Source organism: Pocillopora verrucosa, chromosome 9 (assembly GCF_036669915.1).
Source record: "Pocillopora verrucosa isolate sample1 chromosome 9, ASM3666991v2, whole genome shotgun sequence".
NCBI classification, from domain to species: domain Eukaryota; kingdom Metazoa; phylum Cnidaria; class Anthozoa; order Scleractinia; family Pocilloporidae; genus Pocillopora; species Pocillopora verrucosa.
Window position 1 is genome coordinate 5680223 of NC_089320.1, and position 14268 is coordinate 5694490.

Below are 14268 nucleotides of genomic sequence, written 5' to 3' on the forward strand. Positions count from 1 at the left end.
TCTTTAGAGCCAAAGGGTCAAGTCATAGTGCTTTTTTGTGCATTATCAGTTTTTAGTCGGCGTTGTCTATACTCTTCATCGCCTTTCTCTGTTGCGTTTACTGGCGTATTTGTTTTGTTTTTCGAAGGGGTCGGGAAGGATCATTACGTCCATTTTGAGGTTCTGGTCAATATGTTAGCATGCTACGAGTCTAGGCCCGAATTCTCTGGTTCCTTTTTACAGCGTTAAGTGATTTGTGTGGTGCTGAATACGGAGTATAATACCCATTTGGCTGTACAGAATAGTAGGATCGAAAAGAATTGGAACAATGGTTTCATGTACACCTGTGAGGGTCAAATCTTAAACCAGTAAATGAAATAAGATGCTTGATATTATTGTTTTGCTGGTACTAAATATTTCTGTAAAGTTCATTTCAAACTTTGCGATAAGTTAGGGCTTTTTCGATGAATTCGCGACGAAATTTTTGTTCCTTCACTAAAAGAATATTCCATCTCGTAACCCTCTCGAATATGATGTGTAATAGTTTTACTGACAGTGTGTCAGTTACAATTACACAATTACAATTACAATACTTTATTCAAGAGAAGGAAAATGAAAAATTGTAAAAGTATCTCTCGAAAGGGGATATTCTAGAGGTTAACCCTATACAAAAGATTCCCCGAATAAAAAGACCAAAACATTATATACAGATAATTAAAAACTGTTTACCATTATCTCAATCAATATTCATTCGTAGACTAGGTCAAGAGACGTGACGAATACCAAGTTTAAGATATTTCTGTTGCGAGTTGGGTCTTTGACCAGCTGGAATAGAAAATTGTCGTGTATGATATCAAAGTCGCCAACAAGGACCATTTCTGGGTTTTGTGATGAAGAAAGCACAGTACCAAGAGCCGTTTGTAGATCCAACAATTTTTCTATTCGCCGGGGATATAATATCGACAAATAATAATTCCGAATCGAAATTAACATCTTCTCTCACAGACGCACGCAACGTATCGCGTACAGCTATCAAAATACCGCCACCGCGTCGACCATTTTGAACACGATCACGCCTGAAAACCGTATAAATAGAAGGGAAGAGTTCACTAACCAAAATAGAGCTGTCCAAGTGAGTCTCCGTAAATACCATGAGATCATATTGATAGGTAGCAATCTCTAGTTCCAGCTGATTAATCTTGTTAACCAAACTCCTTGAGTTGGCGTAAAAGACAGATACATCTGACCTAGGATTTGCATACGCCATGTTGTTCCCCTCACTGCTAACTCTCAAATTCCGATCACCAGTCTGTGGACCTGGATGGGAAACAACAGATCTTGAGTAGGTTTATCATATCTTGTTGGTTTTTTTTTTCCTCTCTTTTCCTCTTTGCGTGTTTGGAGTCCATTTATATAAGTCTTTTCACTCTGTAATTATACTTATTATTTCATTAGCGCTTTTCTTGTCATTTCGTTGCCGCCTTCTGTCGCTCTGTGCTGCCTGCATGATTTATCATGTAATATAACCGTTTCCTTTTTTTTTTCTCTAAGAGCAGTTGAGTAATGTTTCTGTGGCCGTAACAATACAAGTATTTTATAATCTTGTTGTTCGTTATTTTTTTTAGGTTGTATATTGTGTAACTAGTGTAACTAGTGTAACCGTTTGTTATTTTCTTTAGTTTCAACCAACGTCAGTCGTAGAGTATTAAAGATCATGTTTGTATAAAGGCGCGGAGTTGTCAATTCCAGTCACAGATTCTGCAAAAGTGCAGTTACAGCTTCTATCATTTAGATCCCAGCTCGTATGATTAGCTGTTGCGCTTTTTTATTGTATTAATGCTTCTGTGTTAGTCTGAGTTCAACTCCGTTCTTAGGGTCTCTCCCATAAAGAAGTTCGTATCAAGAAAAGCGGATCAGCTGAAAGTTGAGCAGGCTTTGTTTAACGATTAACAATGACCGTATATGGCTACTTTGGAACAATGGCGGAAACAGCTTTAAAATACACGCGGGATTTTTCAAATTTCCGATTATCATACGAGCGGCAGATTTAAACCATCGGCAAAACTGATGATACGACAAATCCTCCCCGTGGGGGTGATTATGGTAGATTTTTTAGGATGCAAATAGTCACGGTGGGGTGGATGGTGGGGCGACTTTAGCTTTCGTATCTGGAGTAAAGAAATGTCACCGTTTTTTCCTTTACATTGCTTAAAACTGGCGAAAGATATATTCAATTAGAGGCTCACTGTGCGATACAAAAGTGCTGAGAGCATGTGTAACCGGTATTAACGTCCGAAGCCTATCACGCCGTTGAATCATGTAGAAGACTATCGTCATTTTCTCGATTGTTTAATGTGCGGGTATTTAAATTTCGCGCTGCGTGAATGAGATTTTGTTCCTGATGTGCACAAAAAGGTTCATATTCTCTTTCCTCTAGCGTATGATTTAAACCTGGTAACGTCCGAAGCCTCGTGCGTCGTTAATTCATGTTGTTTTACGGGTATCTTTCTCTTTCCGTATTTCAATTCAACGAAAGGAGTTAAAAAAACAATGGCGAGTGGAAATAGTCGCACACGCTCGTCAATTTCCCCCATTCGACTCGACTGTTCAATCCGAGTATATTTAAATTTCGCGCTTCGTAAGCAAGAAAAACTGAATAATCTCCTCCCACAATTTTTTTGTGTTTACACAAACCGACATCAAATTGATACCTATTCATCTTTTTGTGCGATAGCAGGAGGTCAGATTTTTTTCGCATAGTCATGTTCTGCTAGTTTCTTCCTTTTTTTTTTTTTTGCTCAACAGGTTACGTCTGTTCAATCACATCACTGATGCTGTCAGATTCATCTACCAAATTTTAGGGCAATCCAATTTCGCGCTACGAAAGTTATCCTATTTTCTTAGGAGTTTGCATAAAGCGCTGCGCAATCGCCTCCCATAATTTGCTTACCGTAGCGTAAATGCATAAGCCCAGCAAAAACTTAACACGCGAAAAAAATCACACCCCTTGATTCGTTAAATGCCGCCTCGGTTGATTGAGAACAAACATAAAGTCCTAACGTTCGCTTTCTACAAAGGGAATATTTGGGAAAACTGTTCATAGCTTTATAATTTTCATAAAGACTGTTTGAATCCGTCGTAAAACTATGTAAGCTCAAGCAAGACCTGCTTTTTTTTCTCCGAAAGAGAATATAGAACAAACGAAAAACAAAAAATTCGTAACTTCTCCATTGTGAGACTTGTGAGTAAAATATCACACTCTCGTCTTGCCGCGCGTTTGACTGAAAACGAGAATAACTCAAAATAGATGTCCTCTCAAAAACTAGAGATAAATTCCTCGATCAGTAAATCTTGTGTCATCAACATCGTTGCAAGAATTCTGTGCTTTTGTAAAACAGGAATCCTCTTCTTAGGTAGACTTGTTGGTTCCAGAAAGTAAGCGCTTCGTTAGAAAACAGCTGTGCGTCAGCGCCTGCCCTCTACGAAAATTTGGAGAAGCTGTTGACAGCTCCTAACTTTTAACAAAGATTATTAAAATCCGCTGTAAAAATCTGATAGTTTTTAATGAGAGAGACTTACTTTTAAACAGGACCTGCTTTTTTTGCAAAAGCTAAATAAAAAAACTCGCAACTTCTTCATTGTGAGACTTGTGAGAGAAAAAATATCACACCCTCATCTTGCCACGCGTTTGATTGAAAACGAAAATAACTCAAATACATGCTCTCGCAAAAACTAGAAATCATTGCTTTGATCAGTATATCTTGTATCATCAACATAGTTACACGAATTCGGCGCCTTTGCAAAGAAGGATCCTCGTGTCAGGTAAACATGCTGGTTCTAAAAACGATGAGCGCCTCGTTTGAAAACAGCTGTGCGCCAGAAACAAGGTTTTTAATGAAGAAAAAGTTTTTTGAAGAAAAGAAGAAAGGAGATTTGAATGGAGCATTTTGATGAAAGGAAAAATAACCCAACGTCCGTCATCGCAGACGGACGCAAACAGTTCCTTTACAATCGCACTAAACAACCCTAGAACGTATGTCTCACAATGAAAACTTTATTAATAGATTGGTTGGAGTGACATAGTCCTCAAAATTTCAAGCCTAGCAAGTGCAACTTATGGTCACGGCCATTTCAGCCCAATTTTTTAGCGAAAACACAATGATTTTACTGCCTCTACACTAAGGAAAGAAGTTTCTATATCTGGATCTCACCTACCCTGGTGTGTGCTTGGTCTACCACAGCGTGGAGCCCCAGTCTCTAAGGGGTTTGTTTAACTATAACGCATCAGGCAATATTGCCTAAGAACACCTGTTTAACCAGACTTTAAACGCTGTACGCACACAGACAATGTTGATAATCACTTCTAGTGCATGGGCAGCCGTTCAAATCTTTATTATTTTATCTTTATATTATTTTATAAACTGATTGTAGAAAATAAGATAAAGAATCATACAAGGAAACACGTTTCAGAAAATTATGGACTCATTAACGACGTGAACAAACCGACAAACAGACCGACCAACAACAGACGGATCGAAACCGACCAATGACTGTTTACAAACTCTACACGAGTCTTCCAGCCAATCACTTCTCGGCTAAACAGACCAATCAGACTTCGTCGTTTATGTAGTGACGACTCTGATTTTTCCGAAAAATCAGAGGCAATGTGCCAGTTTTTCGATAAACGCGGCTATCCTGTTTCTGTCGTTCAAGCGGGCTACCACCGTGCCCAACAAATCGATCGACAGGCAGCACTACAAACGGCCGAGAAGGAGAACACTGACCGCATTCCATTTACTCTTACATTCCACCCTCACAACCACGCAGTTAAATCTATCATTCTTAAAAATTTTAAATTACTCCAAAACGATTCAGAGACTGGCACTATCTTTTCGCAACCCCCACTTATTTCATTCAAACGTGACAAAAACATAGGCAACTTTTTAGTCAGGAGTTCATTTCAAACCAATCACCAATCTGGAACTTTTAAATGCGCTCGCTCACGATGCAAAACTTGTCCTTTCATTCATAACGTAGAGAAAATATCAGGACCCAAAAGATCCATTAAGATCATTGATCACTTTACGTGTACCTCCGCCAATGTTATTTACTGCATAACTTGCACTTATTGCAATAAGTTATACATCGGCGAAACAGGAAGACGACTGGGTGACCGATTCCGAGAACACCTTCGCGATGTGGAAAGAAATGACAAGGACGCATCCAAACCAGTCGCTAGACACTTTAATCTTCCTTATCATTTTAAACAGTATATGGCAGTTTGCGGCCTTTCCTTACATCTAGGCAGTTCGGAAAGCCGTAAAACACTAGAACAAAAATTTATATTCCAAATCGGCACCCTTAATCCCCACGGAATCAACGAGCGCTTTTCATTCAACTAATTTATTCCTGTTTTCTCGTCACCATATTCCCACCAATGGCGTAGCTCCACTTTCTACATATAAATCCACACACAACCCACAATTCCTCTAATCGCTCTGACGAAGGGCTAACGCTCGAAACGTGAGCTTTTTTACCCTTTACGGTGGCTAATTTACGTTTTCAACCCAGTTGTTAACACTAAATTACCTATTTGTAACATCATCGACTGACAACTACTCTCCACTTGACTCTGAAGATGACTTCCGCACAGGTTGTCGAAACGTCAGTCACCAACAACAGTTCTTTTCAGAACTACACTCACCCGGACGATCACACTATACGAACTATATACACACTGTAATCAATTTAATAAAATTCATCGAGCTAAGGAGTACGAAGTGCAAAATTTTCCTCTTTATCTATGTTTGTGTGAGTCTCAAAACCATTTTCGCTGGACTTGCCTTTAATTCTTATTAAAGTCTCTCGTTTCTTCTCTCAAATTCACCTGCATTGCGTTTGTTTGACATGAATTACCAAAGACGATCTATAATTATAATGCCCTTGCACCTAACGTGACGTGCAACACTTTCAAGGAATTAATAATATTAATTTTCATCTTGGCTTGAAACCAACAGTTTCTATCGTAACCATAGCTACCAGACTAATAAAAGAAAACGCGTTTGGCTAAATAAGTCTAGTGTTGGGCACCAAAGAACGTTGGATCTTGGAAGGTAGGAGATGACTGTACTTAATGCATGATAAACTTGAGTTTGACTTTCACCCCATGATAAGATTTGATATTCAGCCTTAACTCCTATTTCTGTGTAGTTGAAATATAACGAAAATGAAATTTACCGAGTTTCCAAATGTGGGTATCACAAACACTGAAAACATCTTCAGCTGCTTGAAAGAAACAAGATCACTTTAAAGAAACAAGATCATTATCCTTAAATTTTATTTTCTTGAACAAAACATTTACTATGTTAAATAATAGGGAGTTTTTAATCCAAAAGTTTTTGGAACAAAAAAAACGTACAACTTAACGTCTAAGTATCTGCTTTTCCTAGCGTTTTTCGCCGTCAATTGGACCTAAAAGAATTAATCGAAATTTGATCTTTCTGCATCGTACGGAAGCACATTTTAACCGCTCTCAATCATATCTGAAAAAATATTTTTACAAGAGAACAGTACTGACATATGGTAAAGAATAGTTGCAATTTTTTGTTGTATATTCGTTCATAAACATAGCTTATCTATCAAAAGTTAAAATCGCGTATTGTGCAAGTCTAAGAGAAAGTTATTGGCACAAACATGTTCAATGATTAGTTTAAAGGTACTCACCTCAATAGCAGGCGGCATCTGTCGACCGTTAAATTGCCGATTATTTCGATATTTCTGGTTTGGGAAATATAGAGTTTGACATTTTTTAATCTAAGTTTACTATTTCCTGGAAAAATTCGAATTGTCCAATGTATACTGAATTTATTCATACATCACCCCATGTATGAATCTGTTGCGTGATGCCAGAAAAAAGATGGCTTGTCTCAATTGAAATTAGCATAAATTTCCTCTTTCTATGATAATCGGTCTAAATAACCAAAGGCGATCGTGTAAACTCAAGTAGGAAAAATCTGAATTTTCAAGGACTTGTATAATGAAGAAAGAGAAAAAAGGTTTATAAAGAAGAATTAAGTTTTTTTTATGACTTATCGATCATGAAATAGAAAAGGAACTTGAGAAAAATTTGCGTTTAGCTTTTATTAATGGCTTTTGTTCTCTCCCCTAAAATAATATCGAAAATGCTCTCTACAAAAGACAAGTGATGCTCTATGCTACCAATTTTTGTTCTTGTTTCAACTTTTTTGTTTTAAATTTTTTTACCGTTTTTGGGAGGGAGAGGGCTGGAGCTATTTATCTAGGGCCTTTTTATACAAAAAGTTAGGAATTTAAAATATAACAGCGATAACAGCGACATCAACAAAAACAATTAAAAACTTTACTCAAATTGTCTTGTCCCAAGCATTTTATGTGTTAACCTCCTTTATCTCAGCTGAAATCATGAGAAATATCTGAGCACGGAATTGAGACATAAAATTATCCTAAATTCCTGTCATCAGATAGGCAAAAATCCGCAAATGAAGGCAGTATTAATTTTCCTCCATTTTCCCTGGGCTGGTTAAGTTACGCGGAAATTATAATTTCTTTTTTTTTTTTCTTTTTTTTTTTTTTTACAAGACAGCACACCTAAAGTAGAGTTATAAGGAAAAAAGGATTTAGCAACCGTTTCCTTATAGACTCCTGTCCTTAAAAAGACCGTAAAAAATGAAATAGAGGCAATGCATAATTCAAGGCACGAATAAAACTTATTGGATGTCTTACCACCTTGATGTACTACGAGCCTGCTGCTTAATGTTCCTACATGATTTTAAAAACCTAAATGCTGTAATGTTTCCGTGATGGCTAAAAGGTTCCAAGGATTCTGTTATCGATTATAAAACGACGATGTAATGCCACTTTCTGAGTGGCCTTGAGTTGTTTTCCTTCATCGGAAGCAGTATTGCTATGGTTGTCAGCGTTTAACTTCCCGAACTGATTATTTCATGAATGCTTAAGTAAAAACCAGGGAAATCCTAATTTACCCTTCGTTAAGTGTAAGATGAAGAATTTTCGCAAAGGAAGTCATACAAGTTTCACCACAATATTCTTTATTTCTAGTCTTGCATTTCCTTGATTGTTAATTCCATATTATACATATGCACGTACTTACTTCGTTTCAAGGCGCCAATGAAACACATTTAACGAAAGATGAGTCGTAATCGATAGAAAATAAGTCCACAGGAGCTTTACTCGAACAGTTTGGTCTCTACGTAATTGCAAAAAATAGCACGATTTAATTTATCGCCTGCCTAAATAAAGTACTCTCTACGTCGTTGAAAACGCGAATGAGACCAGTCGACAGTTAAAAGACAACTATCTGATAACAACTCGAAAGGTAAACAGGGCCTTAAGAGCGACGCTGAATAAGTTCCCCGAAAAATGCAAGCCTCTTTAACTTAGGCAAAACCCCATCTCTTGAAGCTGTTTTTGAAACAACTTCACTCTACTTAACTGGAACTTTTTCTTGAATTTATGTTCAGTTCTTCGCCTCAGATACAAAACAAATAGGTAACGACTGTTAAAAAAAGTTCGTCCATGCATAAGTTCTAAAGATTGTTTGTTTAACCATCCGTGCATTAAGACTAATACAATTGCATATCTAAACAATAGAAACAATAGAGACTTAATGACTAGAAATGTGAATTACACAATTTTTCAGACGTTTTATTCTTTAATAATAATGAAGTTCGAAATTACTGAGCTGTTTTTCAGTGGCATATCACACCTAATGAGAACTTAAACAATTTCAAGTGTAACTTGAAAATTCGAGCAACTTCCGCCAAAGAATTAGACAAGCTGAAAAAATATAGGAGATAATTTATTAATGAAGTCATTTAGTGTCTTATAGAAAGACATAAACAGCTTCTGGTATCTGTCTTGTCTGTCATCTTGAAAAAAATTTACTATGTTAAATAATGGGGGAAAATGTATTGTTTATTTTGGTAAAAGTGCGCCTAAAATATGTTTTAAAACTCCTACGGAGTGCGTGAAGCCGGCTAAATGTTTCATCGTGCACAAATTGTCGGGATGATTTTATCATAAGGACGGAAAACGTTGTGCTTTTTGTCTAACTTGTGGTGACAAAGCCGTAGGAAGAAAAATTAACGATTTTACAAGAATAGCAACTTTTCAAATAATTTCGAGCCATTATTACGAGTTGATTTAACGTTGCGTGAGACAAGACAGACGACAATTCAATAAACTATGAGTAATATGAAAAGGACCTAAGCAAATTTCAAGATAGTGTGTATGGCGAAAAAAAATAGTCATATTTGCAGCTCCATAAATTTATTTGAACTGTAATGTTGACGACTCATTAAAAACTGTCATGTTAAAAATATTTATCAAAAAATTTTAATTATTTGGCATATCAGCGTAAATTTACATCGCATTTTGTTTAATCTGCTTGTCCTCATTGTCAACTTAAATTTGTATTGTAGCTCTGAAGCCCTTGAGGTTTGAGCAGATCGTTTGTATTGCGTTTTCTTGACGTCCGTGAATTATGGTCATCGTGGCTTTCGTGCAAGGTGGAGCTGTATAAATATTCATAGTAAATTCCGACACGAATCGTCAGTATTTGCTCAAAGGCTTGCTCGAGGCCAGAGCAAGTTTTCAAACTAAAATTACGAGACAGGTTGATGAAAGTCCTTTTTAAATTAGAGAACTAACTTTCAAAACCACAAACAAGTGCAACATTTCCTAAAGCAAAAAGGAAAAAACTCAATTGAAATCCTATCGTGATAATTTAACGTTGAGGCGCTTTGTAAATACTAGACAAAATTGAAAACAGGTAATTAAGTGTTAACAACTGAGTTGAAAATGTAAATTGGCCACCGTAAAGAGTAAAAAAGCTGACGTTCCGAGTGTTAGCCCTTCTTCGCCACATCTTAAAGCGATGAAAAAAAATCACACCTTCGTTGGATGCTACGCCCGAGGTAAAAGACAAAAGGTGCAAATTAAAAGTGATAACAAAAGCGCTCTACAAAAACCTCGAAAAACTTGCTTTTAGCAGTATTTCATTCTAAAAACATTTTTAGAATTCATTTTTGACAGTTTTTAGAAAAGTCTTGTACGAGCAAGATCTGCTTTTCCTTTTTTTAAAAGTAGAACGGTCACTCCAACTTCAAGCAGTCTCAAAGTATTTAAATGAAGGAATCCTCTTCTTAGGTAGACTTGTTGGTTCCAGAAATTAAGCGCCTCATTAGAAAACAGCTGTGCGCCAGCGCCTGCTCTCCGCGAAAATTTGGAGAAGCTGTCATGGCTAGAAATCGAGGTCAGTCAGCGGCTGATGTCGCGGACGCAACACGAGCTGCGTTTCACCTTACTGCGTCTGCGCATCCCACTAAAATCAAACATCAAAAGATATCGGAAATTACCTTTTACAAAAGCGCTCGATAGATAAATCCCCAACTTCCATTTTAAAAATGAATCAAATGGAGGAATATCAGACATTTTGCAGCGCTGATAACTTCTTTATTATTTTCTATCCGAGATATTGCTTGAGAAGCTGTTAAAATCTTGTCCAAGTAAGAAGCTTACTATTTTGTTTTTCAAGTCAAATTATTTTCGCGCCAATGCTGCAATCTATGTCAATCTTTGAGCCTTCAGTAGCTGCCCTGTAGCGGTATTGTCCATAACAGGCTAGGTTACTATGTTTTTACAAAATGGCGATCGAAGAGTTCTTTGATATGTTTTCAGATCTTATAATTTTTAGTTTTTGAGTCAACGTCTCTACTGGGAACAAGACCCATAAGAAAAAAAAATATTTTGGGCTTTTGGAAGTCGTTTGGCAGCGTGGATTCACACTTTTATGACTTCAAATAGCCTTCAATTAGAAGGTCGGCTTTCGAAGAGATCGAACAGACGTGGGCAATTGATAAAACAACCCTTGTTGTGGCTGCAGGAGAAGCTTTAGCTGACCAACATAAGCCATTTTAAGACACTTAGGGCACCAAAAAGGTTTAAAGTTTCTTCGACTGGGGCAGATCGAAGCGAAATCGTAAGAGTTTGAGAACGGAGGTGAGTGATCTGGACACTCTTCTAATACATTTCAGACGAGGGCATTTTTAGTACACGCTTCCAGAAAATTACTGTGTCTGATTTTCAAAATTTTCCCACAGAAAGCCTTATGCAGCCGCCATATTTAAACTCCGTAATTTGTCTTTTATGCGCATGCTTAGCCGCCATGATGTCTTCGATTTCTAGCCATGTGGACAGCTCCTTACTATTAACAAAGATTGTTAAAATCCGCTGTAAAACTCTGGTAGTTTTTAATGAGAGAGACTTACTTTTAAGCAGGACCTGCTTTTTTTGTAAATGATAAATAAAAAAACTCGCAACTTCTTCATTGTGAGACTTGTGAGAGAAAAAACATCACACCCTCATCTTGCCACGCGTTTGATTGAAAACGAAAATAACTCAAATACATGCTCACGCAAAAACTAGAAATCATAGTCTTGATAGAAATCAGTATATCTTGTATCATCAACATAGTTACACGAATTCGGCACTTTTGCAAAGAAGGATCCTCGTGTTAGGTAAATATGCTGGTTCTAAAAATGATGAATGCTTCGTTTGAAAACAGCTGTGCGCTAGAAACAAGGTCTTCAATCTCCACAGAAAACCGTCACTTTCGATTGTATTTAACATCAGTAGTAAGACCAAAAAATATATTTGTACGTTGACAAAACTGACTGGTAAAAATCACGAAAAAATGATCACGTGGATCTTTTAGGACTTGTCATTGGCTAGTACAGTGAATCCGCTGGCTTGCAAGAGAAGCGCATAACTTTATTTTGACTTCTCCGACCGGTTCTCTGCCTCTGGACGATGGATACATTGGATCCATGCTCTGAAAGTGATATAAATAATGATTTGAGCTCACTCTATGTAGAAATAATCGAAAAGAATCGATCGTACTAAAATGCACGATTTGTGGCCGAAAATCGTCGAAGAAACAAAGACTCAAAACCCACTTGAGTTGTGTTCCTGGCAAAGGTGAGAAATAATACAAGCCAATCACAATTTTGAATGCGATTACAAATCGTCTTTTACCCTCATTTTTATGAAAGAAGGATACCACATTAGGAAATATAAGAGATACATACATGATCACAGTGTATCAGTACCGAAATCAACAAAGCTTGACCTTAACAAGCGTTCAGCAACACGTTCCAAAACCGCCATCTCGATTCCTCAGTCTGTCGTTTCCACTGAACTTAAAGCAGTGATGCCAACAAAGGAGAGTGCGTCTCATAAAGGAGAAACATTTGTACAAGAGACAGAAGTAACATATCAAACTCTTTCCCCAGTGCGACGAACATTTGTTTTTCTCGGTTCCAGGTGCCTCAACCACTAACCCCACGTAATGCGCGTGCTCTCCGTTACGAATTTTCAAAATGGCGGACAGGCCAAAAAGGGAAATAAAAAAAACAAAGCGATTTTGCAATGAATACTCAACATACTCGCTAGAAAGGCGAACCTACGGAAGAAAGATACAAACTGTATGATATTGAGATCGATATGGTATTAAATCGATACCGAGGGCCCATTTCCAACTTGCTAAGAAGTGCATTTAATTGCCTTCCGCCACGATTACTAGCTTTCTTGACAGCTTTCTGAAGACAGAATACTTTCTTTCTGAAGACTTCTGATATGCGGCTATTGATTATTACACCTCTTGAAGCTGATTGCTCAAACACTTTGTTTACGATTGTTGAAAGGATCGACTCGTGGTTCTCCGTCTTCGTCTTTACATTGCTTTGAAATAGTATAGATTAGTAAGCTGAAACGAGCTGACATCTGAGAAGATTCAAGTCCACACTGGTCATTTGACACATTGTAAGCAAACCCTACAACTGATTAAATTTTATTTGATAGAATAGAATAGAATAGAAACTTTATTAAAGTGTCAAAAACCGTCTAGCCAGGGAACAAATCCCTTACTAATTTGGGGACACCAATTAGGGGAGAATATACAAACTAAAAAAAAAAACTATATACAGTAGTAGGTAAAATATCTATAGTTAACTCATTAAGAGATTTATAGTAAAAATACACAGAAGTCAAAATGAACAAAGGCTACAGCCTGCGCAGCCATCATCTAAAAGTTCACTTATATTGAGTTGGCGTATCTTGCTTTTAAACGACGTTAGGGTTGTGACGTCCCTGATACTCTTGGGTAGTTTTGTCCATAGCCTAGGCCCTTAATATCTAATAGAGTGCTTGCCATAGGTGACTGTCTCATACCTAGGTATAGAGAAATCTGCTTGCCGCAGATTGTAATTACTATTTGGTTCTTTAAAGATGTTACTTATATATGCAGGGCACAGTTTATGCTTTACTTTATACATAAGGATGCACAGATCCTGTAAGCGACTATTTAGTAGTGTTGGCAGATCTGCCTTCTCTAATAGTTGTTCATAACTAGAATTATTATCCTTGAAAACCGCTCTAAGTCCTCTTTCTTGTAGTCTTTCAAGCTTTCGAGTGTCACTCGCTTTACAAAAATGCCACACTAGGTGACAGTACGTGAGGAATGGTAATATCGCGCTTTTGAATAATATTAACTTAGATTTCATAGGAAAAAAACATGAAGGGCAATAGAGGAAATTGGCTAGCACAATTCAAGTTTCCTTTGATCATTTCTTCTACCATAGGGTAAAGCTTACAGTTTCCCTCATTTCATTGTCTTCTGTTCATCTGTTTGCTTTTATAACAATCTTAAATATTGTTGCCAACAAATGCAAGGAGCACATAAAATGTGTACAGTTATTAACACTTTAATTCCAGAGAGTGACTAACATCTAATTTCTCCTTTCAATGTCATCCCTAAATCAAGCATTAAGGTCATGAGAATAAAGGAAATGATAATCAAGTGAAGAACCTCTTGATTGTTAAACAAATTCTCCTTGCCAGCACATCAGGAAATGTATAGAGAACAGCATGGAGAATATGCATACCGATGTTAGGGTGCAAAGGGTTAAAGACGTCATGTAATCAGTTTTATTTATGTAGAGTGTTGCTTGAATATATAATTGTGGTGAGTGTAAGTGCCTGGTAAACATTAGTCTATGGTCTTCTATTCTTCCACCTTGGAGGGTGCCTTGTGTACATAAAAATTGAAGTTCAGTGCCTTTACCAGCTTTTTTTGGTTACAAAGATCAACAAAGAACAACAGCCACACCAAAAAATATTTTTCGTGAAAGACACCTCTACAATGGTAGGTACACACAACTAACATGTTTGAGT

At 37.1% G+C, this 14268-nt stretch overlaps 1 protein-coding gene across 1 annotated transcript in view; it reads left to right on the forward strand.

Moving 5' to 3' along the window:
• Positions 1-6083: 6083 nt before the first annotated feature.
• Positions 6084-14268, forward strand: part of LOC131791927 (uncharacterized) — a 38398-nt gene continuing 30213 nt past the window's right edge. Inside the window, exon 1 of the mRNA XM_066171847.1 lies at positions 6084-6092. The gene's annotated coding sequence lies outside the window, so the exon portion shown is untranslated. The remainder of the gene's footprint in view (positions 6093-14268) is intronic.